Source organism: Dermacentor variabilis, chromosome 6 (assembly GCF_050947875.1).
Source record: "Dermacentor variabilis isolate Ectoservices chromosome 6, ASM5094787v1, whole genome shotgun sequence".
NCBI classification, from domain to species: Eukaryota; Metazoa; Arthropoda; class Arachnida; order Ixodida; family Ixodidae; genus Dermacentor; species Dermacentor variabilis.
In genome coordinates this window covers 11,902,597-11,915,952 of record NC_134573.1, presented here as the reverse complement: position 1 = coordinate 11,915,952, position 13,356 = coordinate 11,902,597, and the positions used below count along the sequence as shown (strand labels likewise).

Here is a 13,356-nt window from a genome sequence, read left to right as displayed (position 1 = left end):
AGTCAAAAGCACTACAGTGGGATACTAATGCTTTCTTTTGGCATACTGGCACCAGACAACAGTTAATGCATTGTTAACACTCGTAAACAAATGTAACTAAAAGTTGCTAATTAACATTTCAGTTACTTTACCACACATGCTGCAGGTGTACAAGTTAGTACTCGGGATAAGCATCTGCCTTGAGGTTAATTTGCCATCAAACAATGTCACAAAATACAAAGGTGGCTCTATTCTGTGTTTACGATTTTTCAGGTAAATATTACGTGGAATACCAAAGAATTTCTCTGCAGGGACACATGTGCCTCAAATATAATAAATGAATGGTTAATCAGCAAATGATGGCCATTTAACTAGTCAATAAGCGACTATCATGCATTGCTAGTGATAGATTGCTGCAAGAAAGACGTTAGTATCTGTACTGTCTTAAAATATTTTGCTCTTGCCATTCAAAACAGGTGGTATATACAACATGGTTAACAGGTGCTTTATGCAAAACTGCAAAACTCAGGAAGCAGGTTATACCTGCTTCCTGAGTTTTGTTTTAGAGTTTGGTGGCCCATTTGATACTTTCACCAATGCCACTTTTCTTTTTTCTACAAGCACACATGACTGGAAGAGAACCTTTGTTATCATGGCTTTGGTTTGTACCTGCTGTTAAGGATGAAGCCTGCATGTGCCATTATTACCATTGCTGGAAAAAAGTGCAGACATGGCAGACCACTTCTTCACTTTGTGTTAGCTTATTTCTATGCAGGTTCATTACTTATGACACCTACTACTACAGCCAGCGACGTACTACTTCCTGTGGTATTCAGTGACAAAAGCACTAAAATAGAACTTTTGGTGTTATGTACTTCTTCCAACCAGTCATGGCTGAACAGTGTTTCTAAGAAACCGTCTCACACAAACAAGCTCAATCAATTGTTGTCTGAGCATCACTGTGTCTTTTGGAAGAATGTTGCAGAGTTTGGATTAGCAGAGCAAGATCAAAATGTTCGCACACACTAGCCTCACCCAGAGCGACTAGGTTCTACAATGACGCCAACCAACAGCAAGTGGACCCTATTGTGCAGTCTCACATCCTGCACACCATGTCTTACTGAGACAATGCATTGAAGTATGTGAGCTGAATCATTCAGAATAAATAATACAGCAGCTGTAGAAACATAGAGAGAGTACAGTCGAACCCCGCTACAACGAACGTCGCTTCAACGAAATTTTCGCTTCAACGAAATATTTCCAATTCCCCGTCAGCTCGCTATACAAAGTAATGGAACAAATTTCTCATCACAACGAACCATTTTTGGGGCGCGTTTCCGCTTCAACGAAATTTTTGCTATGCGAAGCTCGATTTAAAAATATATCTTACAATAAAACAAGCATATCGCCGCCCATCTATGTACTTCCATAGGCCCACGCTGCTTTGTTTCGCTAAACATTCGCTGGACCAAACTAATCCACTCACTGAAACGCACATGATCACCGCCATAGCTTGGTGTTGATGACTATCGGGCTGGCTGCCTTGCGACAAGGCGCGGGGGCAAGCTCCCGTTTTCTTCCAATCCAATTCAGAGCCGCAACCAATCCGTTGCCAAAGGACGCAGCAGCCTGGCAACAGCAGCGCGTTTGCCCTAGTTTTTTTCACTCGTGCTTGTGCTGCTAGTGCGCTGTAATGAATGCGAGCATGGCGACTTCATCTAGAAAGCGGAAGTTCCTCTCGCTTGAAGAGAAGGCACGGATTATCAGCGCGGCATCCAGTGGCAGGAAAAAGGGAGATGTTGCAGCGGACTTCGGCATCTCACAGAGCACGCTGTCAACGATCTTGAAGTCGAAAGACGCGATAGCGCAAGCTCTTTCTTCGGGGACATCCGCGAAGCGGAAAAAGCTGACGCAAGCGGCTCATGAGGACCTTGAGAAGGCTCTGTACACGTGGTTCCTCGACGTGCGCGCAAAGAAGATGCCGGTCAGCGGAAACATGTTGCAGCAAAAGGCACTTGGCTATGCCTGTATGCTGGGCATCAATGATTTCAAAGCCAGCTCAGGGTGGCTGACCCGTTTTAAGGCCAGGCATGAAATCGTCGCTAAAGTGCTGTGTGGGGAGTCGGCCTCATCAGACGCCGACGCTGCATCTGCTTGGGCATCAGCTACTGTGCCGGAATTAATGGAGAAATATGCCACATCAGACATATACAATGCCGATGAAACGGGACTTTTCTTCGAGCTCCTCCCCTCCAAGACGCTTCACATGAAGGGCCAGCCATGCAGCGGAGGGAAGCATAGCAAAAAGCGTGTGACTGTGCTCCTGTGCTGCAACATGGACGGGTCTGACAAGCGCTGCCCACTGGTGATAGGCAAAAGTGCGAAGCCGCGGTGCTTCAAAGGTGGCAAGAGCCTGCCCGTCAAATATGTTGCCAATAAGAAGTCTTGGATGACACGGGCCGTTTTCAAAGAGTGGCTAACCGCTTTCGACCGTGACATGACGGCAAAGAAACGTAAGGTTTGTTTGCTCATCGACAATTGCTCAGCGCATAACGTTGAAGACGTTCAGCTTCAAAGCGTGGAAGTAAGATTCTTCCCGCCGAATTGCATGGCTTTAATCCAGCCGCTGGATCAAGGTATCATCAATAGCGTTAAAAACGCTTATCGACAGCGACTGATTCAGCGGCTGGTGTTAAACATCGACACCGGTCGGGCAATCGAAGTGGATTTGTACATGGCTGTACAGATGGTCTCAGCAGCGTGGACGGCAACCAGTCGCAGTATCATCTACAACTGTTTTGTGCACGCCGGCTTTCACTCCGATGCTCAACTGGCAGCGAACTCCACGTCGGACGAGGAAGGCTGCAGTACAATTGCTCCACCCTCCACAGAGGCCAATGCGGCATGGGCAGCCCTTCAGGACTCCGGAGATGTGCCGGCCGATGTTCACATCGGCGACTACATCGCTGTTGACAGTGAAGTGCTAGCTCACGAGGAGCTGAGTGACGAAGCTATAATTGAGGGCGTTCGCCACAACGACGCATCATCGGATGATGACAGCGACGCGGAGGACTTAGCGCCACCACCTGCAATAAAAGTGATGGATGCTTTTGATGTGATCCGCAGATTTTTCGGTGCTCACGATGACGACGTCGCGATGCAACTGTTCACCGAGTGCGAAAGCCGCGCCACTGCACTCGTGGCAAAAAAAAAGAAGCAGAAGAAGCTGACCGACTTCTTTGGAAATAAATGATGTTTTGGGACTATGTGGTCCAACCTGACAGTGTTTTTGGCCTGTTTTCGCCTCAACGAAATTTCGCTTTAACGAAATTTTTCGCGCGCCCCGTCAGTTTCGTTGTAGCGAGGTTCAACTGTAATGACATGACAAGTGACATGCATATGCCCAATGCTCAATCATCACAGCCCAAAGCCGTGTCATTCGAGCAGCAAGAATAGACATGCTCATCTTAATTATATATGTATATATATACTATCCCTCTTCTATATCACACATGAGTTCGTGGAATGCGCAGGCTAGCACATCCAACTGCAAATAAAAAGCATGCACAAATCAACACTGTGCAATGATTGATGACCCAATATGATCAAGCTGCACATATTTGACAGCTTTCATGTGAAGTTGAAGTACAAAAGCAGTCAATTTGCATACATAAGTATATATAGTTACACCACTTTGACTCAATGTAAACACTGGAAAATGCAATACACATGATTCAATGTGTTTCCCTAAGCTCAATATAAAAACCAAAATGAAAATGTAAAAGCAGAGACACGCAGCACTCTGATAGCTGAGCAATCTTCGAGGACATGAAGACTCGGAAGGATAAATTGCTTGTCAAAAGAACAAACCGATAGGTATGCGAACTTTTTCATGTCTTTCATGGTCATGCAGCGGTGTTGCATTAGCTTCAGCTTGTCCTGTGGTAACCCTCCTCCCCTGGCCCCGACAGTGTTGGCTGTGAGGGCGGACAATGGTTACAATGAGGTGTAATGGTTATGACAACGCAATTTCCCCCATCGTTTCAACTGCGTCACAGCGAGGTTGCACAGTAACTGGCCGAATGACTGCCAGGATCTCAGTGGTGGGTTCGGGACTAATGCCTACTGCCCCAGCTTAACAATGTGCACCCACAGCTCGGCACATGAGCGTACCTGCATAAAGCCAAACTATCCATAGCTGGGAATGAAACCAGTGACCACGTGCTCAGACACACCACACTGAGTAAATGTCGAGGACAACTTGCAGAATGTGGCATGCAGTGATGACAACCACTGCTCCGCTCAATGGAGAAAAAGATTGCACAAACATTCATATGTTGCAGTGCAAACTGAAAAAGAGTCCAGACATTAATAAAATATAGCAGACACATATCAAAGAAAGAAAAGCATGATGTGTTTAATATCAGTGGCACTATGGATCAAAATTTTTGATCACCTGGAGGGCAACAACAGTTGTACCCGAGTTTAACCACAGATCATTGCTTCACCTAGTGTTCTGAGCTCGATTTAAAACCAGACTTAGCAGCCGAGCTGTCAACACTGTGTTTGATTATGTCAACATTATGTACAATCTTTTCATCTCTGCCATAAACCCTAGACATGCATTTTTTGTCACTCTGAAAGCAGCTGGGTCACTATAAGGAGCTAATTATCACAGCTGTGCTAGTGTAGTCAACTGTTATGGGAGCAGCATCGTTAGTATTCATTCTGTCATAGCCTCAACACTTCTATGTGAAAAGTTAGCTGAGCAGAACAAAAATTGCGCTAGTTGGTATTGAGTTAACATGACATATTGCAGCATGGCAGACATGACACAAGAGGAAATGCTTTGTCTGAACGAGGTGATAGCCAATCATAAACTGTCACTAATATCTTCCTATGGGTGGCTCACCAGTGATCAGTTGGCAGATCGTGGGTACAGGTTAGATTGACGGACACTGAAGTGGCGTTCGGGCCTGCGGTCAACCACCCGTGCATCTACAGCAAGCACCGGTGCCAAGTTCATCTGTACGCTCGCATGTAGGCAGAGAGCTCTGAAATGCATGTGCGTGAACAGGGAACTTATATGTACAACATAATCGGCGTGTCTTCTGTTAGGTAATTGGTCTGATCTTTACACATACTTCCATGCTTTCCACACGCACTGCTTTTGTTGTTCCCTCTGTTCGTGTAGCGTGAATTGTTTCAATTGGTCTGGTCTACCTGGCCAACCCTTATACCAATAGATTGCATGCCATGGGAACGCTGCGTGTCAAGGCACTGACGATGGCTGGGTCATTCACCGAATATATCAAATAATTGAAAACCCAAATACATATTCGAGAAATCAAATACTAGCTACTCAAGTTGCGAATCAAAATATTCAAACGTTTGCTATTCAGTTCAAAATTGAATATTTTAGTATTCTCACACCTCTAGCATTTTATTCAGTTTTGGTATCAAAAGCGTGAGCCTCTCATGGCGCATCTACTTATATTTCAAACGTAAAACTTTCCACGGAGGCTGCTCTATATTTATACTACCTTAACCCTTTGAAGGTTTTTGCTGTACATGTACGGCAGCGGTTTTCTGTCCCGCAAGGTGTTTGCCGTACGGGTACGGTTTCGACCCTCCGTTTGAAATTTCACGCCATAATGACGATGCGTGCTTACTGGGAGGTGCTGTCACCTCTTAGGACTTGCAAGAAGCGTTTGAAATTTGTGCTACTTTCTTGGGGAGATAAACAGAACTGATTCTAGCTTCAGTGCGTCGCGCAGACTGCGGCTACACCCCTTTTGCGGTTTCGGTTTCGCCGCGTGATCGCAACGGAGGCGTGCGAAACATCATTTTTCTCTTTGTCGGCCCTCTCTTGCAGAGGTGGTGGAAGTTGATTTCTATCTTGATTGGCGCTGCTCTTAGCATGTTTCTAACTGCCGCTCGCGAGGTGTTCTCGCTCTCTGCGGCAACGCGCTTCCGCAGTTTCGGTTCCTCCGCACGATCGCAACGGAGGCGAGCAAAACGTGATTTTTCTTTTTGTCAGCACGCGATCGCAGGGGTGGCAGAAGTTGATTTCTATCTTGATTGACGCTGCTCTTAGCTTGCTTATCACCGCTGCTCATGAGGTATTCTTGCTCTCTGCGGCAACGCGCTTACGCGAGAGGGTGCCTCAGACCTCAGCCCAAGGCAGCTGCATGCAGAGAAGATGTCATGTGTGCGCCAACACAACTCTTCGCTCCAAGAGAAGAACATACACGCATTTTAGGTGGGCAGACTGCGATAAGGCACTGCGCGGAGACCCGTGTTTCAAGGAGTACCACACTCTGAAATACTATTCAACATTTTGCAGTTCTGAGTGATGCTGGCACCCAAATACTGTTCCTAATTTTTTTTTTACTATTTATTCCCGACTTTATACATCTTGTACATTCAAGATCCGCAATAAAGTAATTTGACCACCTGGGAAAGTTTTTTTCAAAATAATTCGACTCTCAAAGGGTTAACTAGGCGTTTTATGTGGCCCAAATTTTCATTGCAGTTAGTCTTTACTAGAATGTTAAACCTAGAGGCCTCCACTTCAAACTCTGGCTGCTAATGATGTGTACACCCCAAGAGTAATGCCAGCCTGGATATATATACCAGATCACAGCATACACCAAATGTACACAAGGCGAAAGCTCCTTTGCAGGCCTATACCATAACACATGACAGCAGATTCACACCACAAAGCACCACAGTTGCAAATAATTCAAAGTACCAATGTAGAAAATCTTATACTTGTTTAAAACTGCATTTGTTTATGTTTGCAAATCTGAAGCTAAAATTTGCTTATTCTGAACAGGAAAGAGAGGGAGTATTAAGAGATTAAATCATCAGAAGAACATCACTCGACAGAAGACGGCAGCTGAAGGAGTGAGCTTCGTTTTGTCGACTCATCGCACGCATACCTCAGCACTGATGGCATCAATGCATGACATCGTACACTGCTTTTTTTGTAGATTGCTCCTGATTAAGAAATTTTTTTTCGCACACACACATATTTCTCTTGGCCAGTTAGAAATCGTTTAAACAAGGACATTTAAATCATCCAGGACTGCCTATTATAACAATCTATCTAATATACATCTATCCCACAGCCCTAGAGAAAAGTGGAGACAGTTAAACACTCTCCTAAACCAAAGTAGTCAGCCTCAAGCCATTATGAGCCTGGTTACTGACGGCAAGGAAATAGCTGGCTCATCCCTTGCTAATGCCTTCAACAAACACTTCTCTGAGGCTGGAAACAGTTTAAACCAGGCGTATCTCGTTTTTTGAGCAACACACAAGAGGACTCAATGTTTCTAAATCCAACAGACGAAAGTGAGGTTTATTCGGTTTGCAAAAGTTTAAAGAATACATGGAGTCTCGACTCATGTAATATTCAGTCTATCCGTAAAGTACGTACTACCTTCCACTGTGTCTTGCCTCACGCATATTTACAATACAGCGCTCAGCACAGGACATTTTCCCACGCCAATGCAGGTAGCTAAAACCGTGGTTATTTATAAATAAGGAGATAAAAATGCTCTCGGAAACTACAGGTCAATATCTGTTCTTCCTTTCTTTTCAAAGGGGTTAGAAAGAATAATGTGCCAACGGTACTACAATTTCTTACTGAAACACTCTGTAATAACCAACTCCCAATATGGATTCACAAAACATAGACCAACTGAGCATGCTTTGCTAGACCAAAAAGAATACATACTAAATAACTTCGAAGCCTAACTTCTGACCTTAGGCGTCTCTGTCGACTTCAACAAAGCGTTTGATACATTGAATCATGAAAGTATGTTTATGAAACTTGACCGTTACGGGATACGGGGCATGCCCTCAGCCTCATTAGATCCTATTTTAGCACCTGCTGCCAGTACATTGTTTCAAATCACCATTCATCCGAGCTGTTAGCAATAACAAATGGCGTACCACAGGGAAGCCTGTTGGGACCGCTTCTATTCAACGTACACATTAACGACATATGCAATATCAGTGCTTTCGCTAAATGCACCATATACGCAGACAATACCAGCATGTTTTTCTCCTCGCCCAACATCAAAAACTAACTGAAACCACAAATACAGTATTAGCTTCACTATCTCACTGGTCATCATTAAACACATTAAAAACAAAGAAAAAACAAAGGCTTTATTATTCCATCCGAAGGGGCTAAAAATAACCAGTGCAGCATCCCTGTATTTGGACGATGCTCCCATTGAGTATGTGGAAGCTTTTACTTCGCTTGGTGTTGTATTTACCACTATCATGTCCTGGGACGCCCACATCAGCAAAGTCTGCGCAGTTCTTTCAAGACACATGGGGATAATTTCATGAAACAAACACATTCTGCCTGCCAAGACATAGCTGAATCTTTATTATGCATTCTTTATTATTATTTCTCATACTGCTTCCTCGTTTGGGGACGAAATACTACATCCAACATCCAGAAGCTTGTATATTTGCAGAAAAGAGTACTTCGCATAATTACTAATGTGCAGTTTGACGCTCCGACACGTCCTATCTACCTGGAATACAAAATAATGCACATGAACAGATTGTTCGGCTAAAGGTTTGCGTCCTTTTACAAAAGAATAACAGCTGAAAACGACAGATTTTTTTTCTAGCACTGCAGTACTTACACCACATCAGACTCCATACGGGACCCCAAAACTTATTACCTGTACCTTGCCCCATTGCAGAACAGACTATGGCTTTTCCACACTAAAATATGTGCTTCCTAAATGCCTGAACGCGACATTCTATGACATCTTACACAGTATGTCTGCCACGACTGTCCGGAACGTGTTTGTGGGCCAGGTCCTTCAATGTGTGCAAATGTGTGTGAAATTGTAAATCATATGAAAATTCATTTTTTCACTATATCACACTATAGCACAAAGAGAAAAAAAACTTGCTGATGTGCAACATTCTTGCTTTTTCATGTGTCAACTGATATGCGCGAACATTCGTGTACCTATTGTAGTCGCTGCAAAACTGCCTCTTTGTAGGGGTGGCGAGGCTTGTCAAGCGGTCGTAAAGACTGCTTTTTTTTCTTGCCGCCCTCAGTTTTTGTGAGAAAACTGGAATAAACTGATTTGATTGATTTGATGATCTGCACAACTTTATTTTTAACACAACGCAATACATTTTGTTGCATTGCTCTGTTTGAAAAATAAACAAATGACCATTTCCTCCAATACCCAGAAATTTTACACATCCCCTTGTGTTACATCTGCAACCAGCCCATGAAATGAATTCTAAAAATTAAAGTGGACCTGAACAGAGTATGAACGTGCTTGGGTAATACACTTCCCATCTTCCACCTTTTGTGTGCACTCACCATTTTGGAAGCAACCATCATTTAGGAGGAGACTTCACTTTGGAGCCAATTCCAGTCTCCCTATTCAAATACATGTGAAATGCAATCACTGTATCAATTAGAATAACATTTGTTGCATTTAAAGACAAAGCAGAATTTTACCAACTGTAGAAAGCAGAATTATGATATAGGGCCTCACAGTTTTTCTAAAGACCGTACAAAAATGGTAAGTGTAAAGAAAACTGAAGAACAGTCTCGACAAATCCATAACTATGCACAAAATATTTGGTGGGGATTTAGCGGTAAATGCGAGAGAAATACATTATCATTACCTTGCATGTCTTTGACGTCCCAGATCGATTTCTATGTGAGACTGGTTTAGACGATCGCCTCTAGAACCTGTGAGACGTGCAGACAGTGCGAAATGTCTTTGTATGGACAAGATTACTCTTGCGTGTATTGTGTCTACAGTGCGCATTCACGTATTGGACAATGTGTGTATAGCATCTCATTGTACCATAACATAACCACCTGCCACCTACGTTTCCCTATATTCCCCTTTCCCCAGTTAGTAGCAGGCTAGAGACACGCCCTCCAGGCCGACCTCTCCTCCCTTCGATTCATTCAAATCTACCCCTCCTCCCTGATGCATGTTTTAAACCGCATTCACCACCTTGCAAACTGTTCAGGAGCTTGCTCGACGCACCTCCTGCCTCTTCGAGGAGCGAAGTGCAAATGATGGTGGCCCAGAGCAGACCACTGTGAGTTGCACTATACATGCGCACACATAGGCCTTCTAAGCTTTCCCATCCCCTCTGTACCTCTATCACGTGACCAGCTTCCAACAATTCATGTTTTTCCACACTCCTGATGCTAACACATTAAAAACAGATACAGCCAACTTCCATTAATTCAAACCTTGCAGGAATGACGAAATTGAGTGAATTAGCCGGTAGGTCAAATTAAACAAGATGCAGAAAAAACCCGAAAACACACCGCTGATTCATTTGTCAGTATTTGGCCGATTCTAACCTGTCCCCGAAACAAATGGGCGACCACTTTCTATTTGTCTAATGTATTAAATTAACATAGAAATGACGTTAAAGTTCCTAAAAAAAGTTCAAATCTAACATGCACCCAATTTTTCAGCAAGAAAACTGTGTTGCACAATGGCAGCAGGTTGCCCAAAGCCAGCTTCACCACACGATTTTCCAAAGTCAGCTTCGCTGCAATACATTTGATTATGCGGTAAAGCATGCAGACAACATGAAGGCGGTCTTGGTTTTGTATCCGACTGAACTGCATAGGCAATTTTTGGCCCATTTTTAGTGAACGGAAAAAGAAGGTTGCACGTTAGAATTGGGTAAGTTCCGTAATGAGACTTTGTCAGTGATTATTGCTTGAAAATATTCCTAGGGCAGGCCAAAAAAAGGCATTTTCAACGGCAAATGATGTGTGTTCAATGCATTCACTAAAGGGGTCATCATAGGGGCCAGGCGCATGCATGCTGACTGTTCAAGTTCCAATTATCTGCTGAAGGTCAATTTTATGATCGAGATATTGAAAGTTGGGCCTATAGACATGCATGAGTGCCCAACACAATTACTTTGGTCAGGATCTAATTAACCAAAAGATCTAATTAACCAAACTCGAATTAATGGACATCTACTCTATAACAGTTCTGTAAACTATACCTGTTAGAGCATCTCAAGTGGTCAAATTCAGTTTATGAGCATACAAGAGATCATTGCTATGTTTATGAGGGTTTTGCAAAAGTCCTATTCACAAATTATAGTTATACAGCAGACTTCCCGTTATTTTTTGATTTTGGTTCACTAAATATTTCAGTGAAAGCAGGAGCCAACGTTTCGACAAGTGGACTTGTCTTCTTCAAGGCAACATATGCTTTCCTCGCCACAGTATGTATAGGTGGGGTTCTTCTAAAGGAGGGGGGGTGTAAGGTGGGTGGGTGCGGCAAAGAGCGAATGTGTGTCAGCGTGTCGAATTGAGAATAAAGGAACGCTGTGCACAAGGCCAGTGACTCGGCCATCTGTCAAGCACGCGTCAATGCCCGCATGTTAGCCGGCGTGTTAACGGCGTCTGACACGCCGGCTGGGGGGGGGAGGAAGAAAGAAAGGGGAAAAAAAAGGAAGAAAAGTTAGGAAATCAAACTTAGTGTTGTTGTCTATAGCTTGAAATTTAGCATAGCATACAGATTCTAAAGCTCCCTCTGAAACGTTTATGCTTATTGGTTGCAATGTCTTGAACTTTTGGATAAGGTATGATACTCTGTATTTTCTTTCTCGTTCAGAACGGAAATTTGACTGTAAGATGTAGCGTTTAAGTTCATCAAAGTTATGACCTGGCTGGTTGAAATGCTCAGCAACGGCTTTGGGAAGCTTTTTAGCTGTGTCTGCACAATGTCCGTTTAATCTGACGTTCATTGGTTGTCCCGTGTCCCCAATGTATTGTTTCCTACACAAGGAACATTCAAGCATACAAATCACATCCGAAGTTGTACAAGTGAAGCTAGATTTGACTTCGTGTGCATAACTATTTGCGGTGCTTTTAATTTTAATGTCACTTTGAAGGACCCTGCAGCTTTTGCACCTGGGGCAGCAACATGTTTTTATTATGGGAGAATGCTGTTGGCTGATTTTTATGTGCACTAGCATGTCTTTAACGTTCCTGGCGCGGTGAAGGCAAATAGTAAGTCAAGCTAAAGTGATGATTAGTGCTCAAGAACCTCTAAGGCATCAATATTATCGCGAACAGAGCCTTAATAATTGAGAAATTGAGGTAAATGCAGGACACTATTAGAGACTCCCCCCAGGTCATTCAAGTACTTGCCTGATGACAAAGGCACTCCACATTTAAATTCGGTCACTAGTACTCAACCATTCGTTATAAAAACACCATCTTATTGCTTTATAGGTCCAGAGAAAATGCTACCTGTCCAGTCCTATTTCATTTTTAGAAAAAAAACAACTCATTGAGGTTACTCTTGACAATGATGCGGGGGGTCGAAAGTTTTCATTTTTGCTTGACTTTGCGCCGCCCACACTTTCGCACTTCAGTAGTTCCGCTATCGCATAGTGCTGCGCTGGCTTTGCTGGCTCATGAAACTCGCACAAACTGCAAGTAGCAGGAAAGTTTACATCCATGTGATGTCACAGGATGCCCGAGCGGTCCACGTCACTTGACCAAAGGCAGCTGCAGTGGCTAATCCATCATTCTGCCTTGGTTCGGTTTCCCCATGGCCGCATGTTTGCATTTTGTGCACAAAACCGTACCACCGTCTGCTGGGTGCCGTTTTGCTCACCGCCATCAGCGAAGGATGATGATGGCGTATGCAACCTCACCACTCCCTGGTTTGGTGGTGGGGGATCTGAATTGTAATAAAGATATTCAGACCTTTCAGTTGACATTTTCTTGTAAACTAAATTAGTTCTTGGCATGAGACAAGTGTTGAGAGTTTTCAGGAATGGTATTTAAACAGTCTGCGTCAGCTTAGTATTTGCATTTAGTGTCCCTTTAAATGAACGATGCCAAGACAGGGCGAAATGTTTTCCTAGGCAAGTTTGTATCTGCCACTATATTACTGAGCAGCGCATCCTGTCCATGCGCTGATCGAGAAAGCCACAGAGAGCATCGTGAGTTGGCGCAATGCGCCACGAGATTGCTTGAACAAGATGATGATGATCATGTCTACGATCGTGCTCCGGAGAAGAGAAAGGCAAAAGAAAGTGAAAAGTGAGAAGAGAAGTGGTGCAGTGACCGCCCTTCTTAAAATTTCTCTCTCTCTCTCTCTCAGTGAGCACAGCAATGCGCAGTGGACAACCCAGTTTGTGGATGATCGCGTCGACAAGGCATAAAGCTGTGTCGCTTGAGATCAAGCAGCAAATTTTGCAAGACTCGAAGAAGTATGAGCTTGCGCAGATGACAATATCGACGATTTTGAAAAGCCGGATCACCGCAAATATGAAGGCTGGAATCAGTGGCCATACCAATCCACCAAAAAAGGGGTA

The 13,356-nt window shown here is 43.8% G+C and overlaps 1 protein-coding gene across 9 annotated transcripts in view; it reads right to left on the bottom strand.

Moving 5' to 3' along the window:
• The window catches only part of qtc (GRIP domain-containing protein quick-to-court), a 243,365-nt gene that overhangs the window by 13,535 nt on the left and 216,474 nt on the right, over nt 1–13,356 (bottom strand). For 2 of the 9 annotated variants that reach the window (XR_012828840.1, XM_075694763.1), the window contains exon 9: nt 3,096–5,033. The gene's annotated coding sequence lies outside the window, so the exon portion shown is untranslated. Of the gene's footprint in view, nt 1–3,094; nt 5,034–9,429; nt 9,728–13,356 lie in introns of those variants that run through there. The other 7 variants (XM_075694765.1, XM_075694760.1, XR_012828839.1 and 4 more) reach the window with 6 other exon arrangements.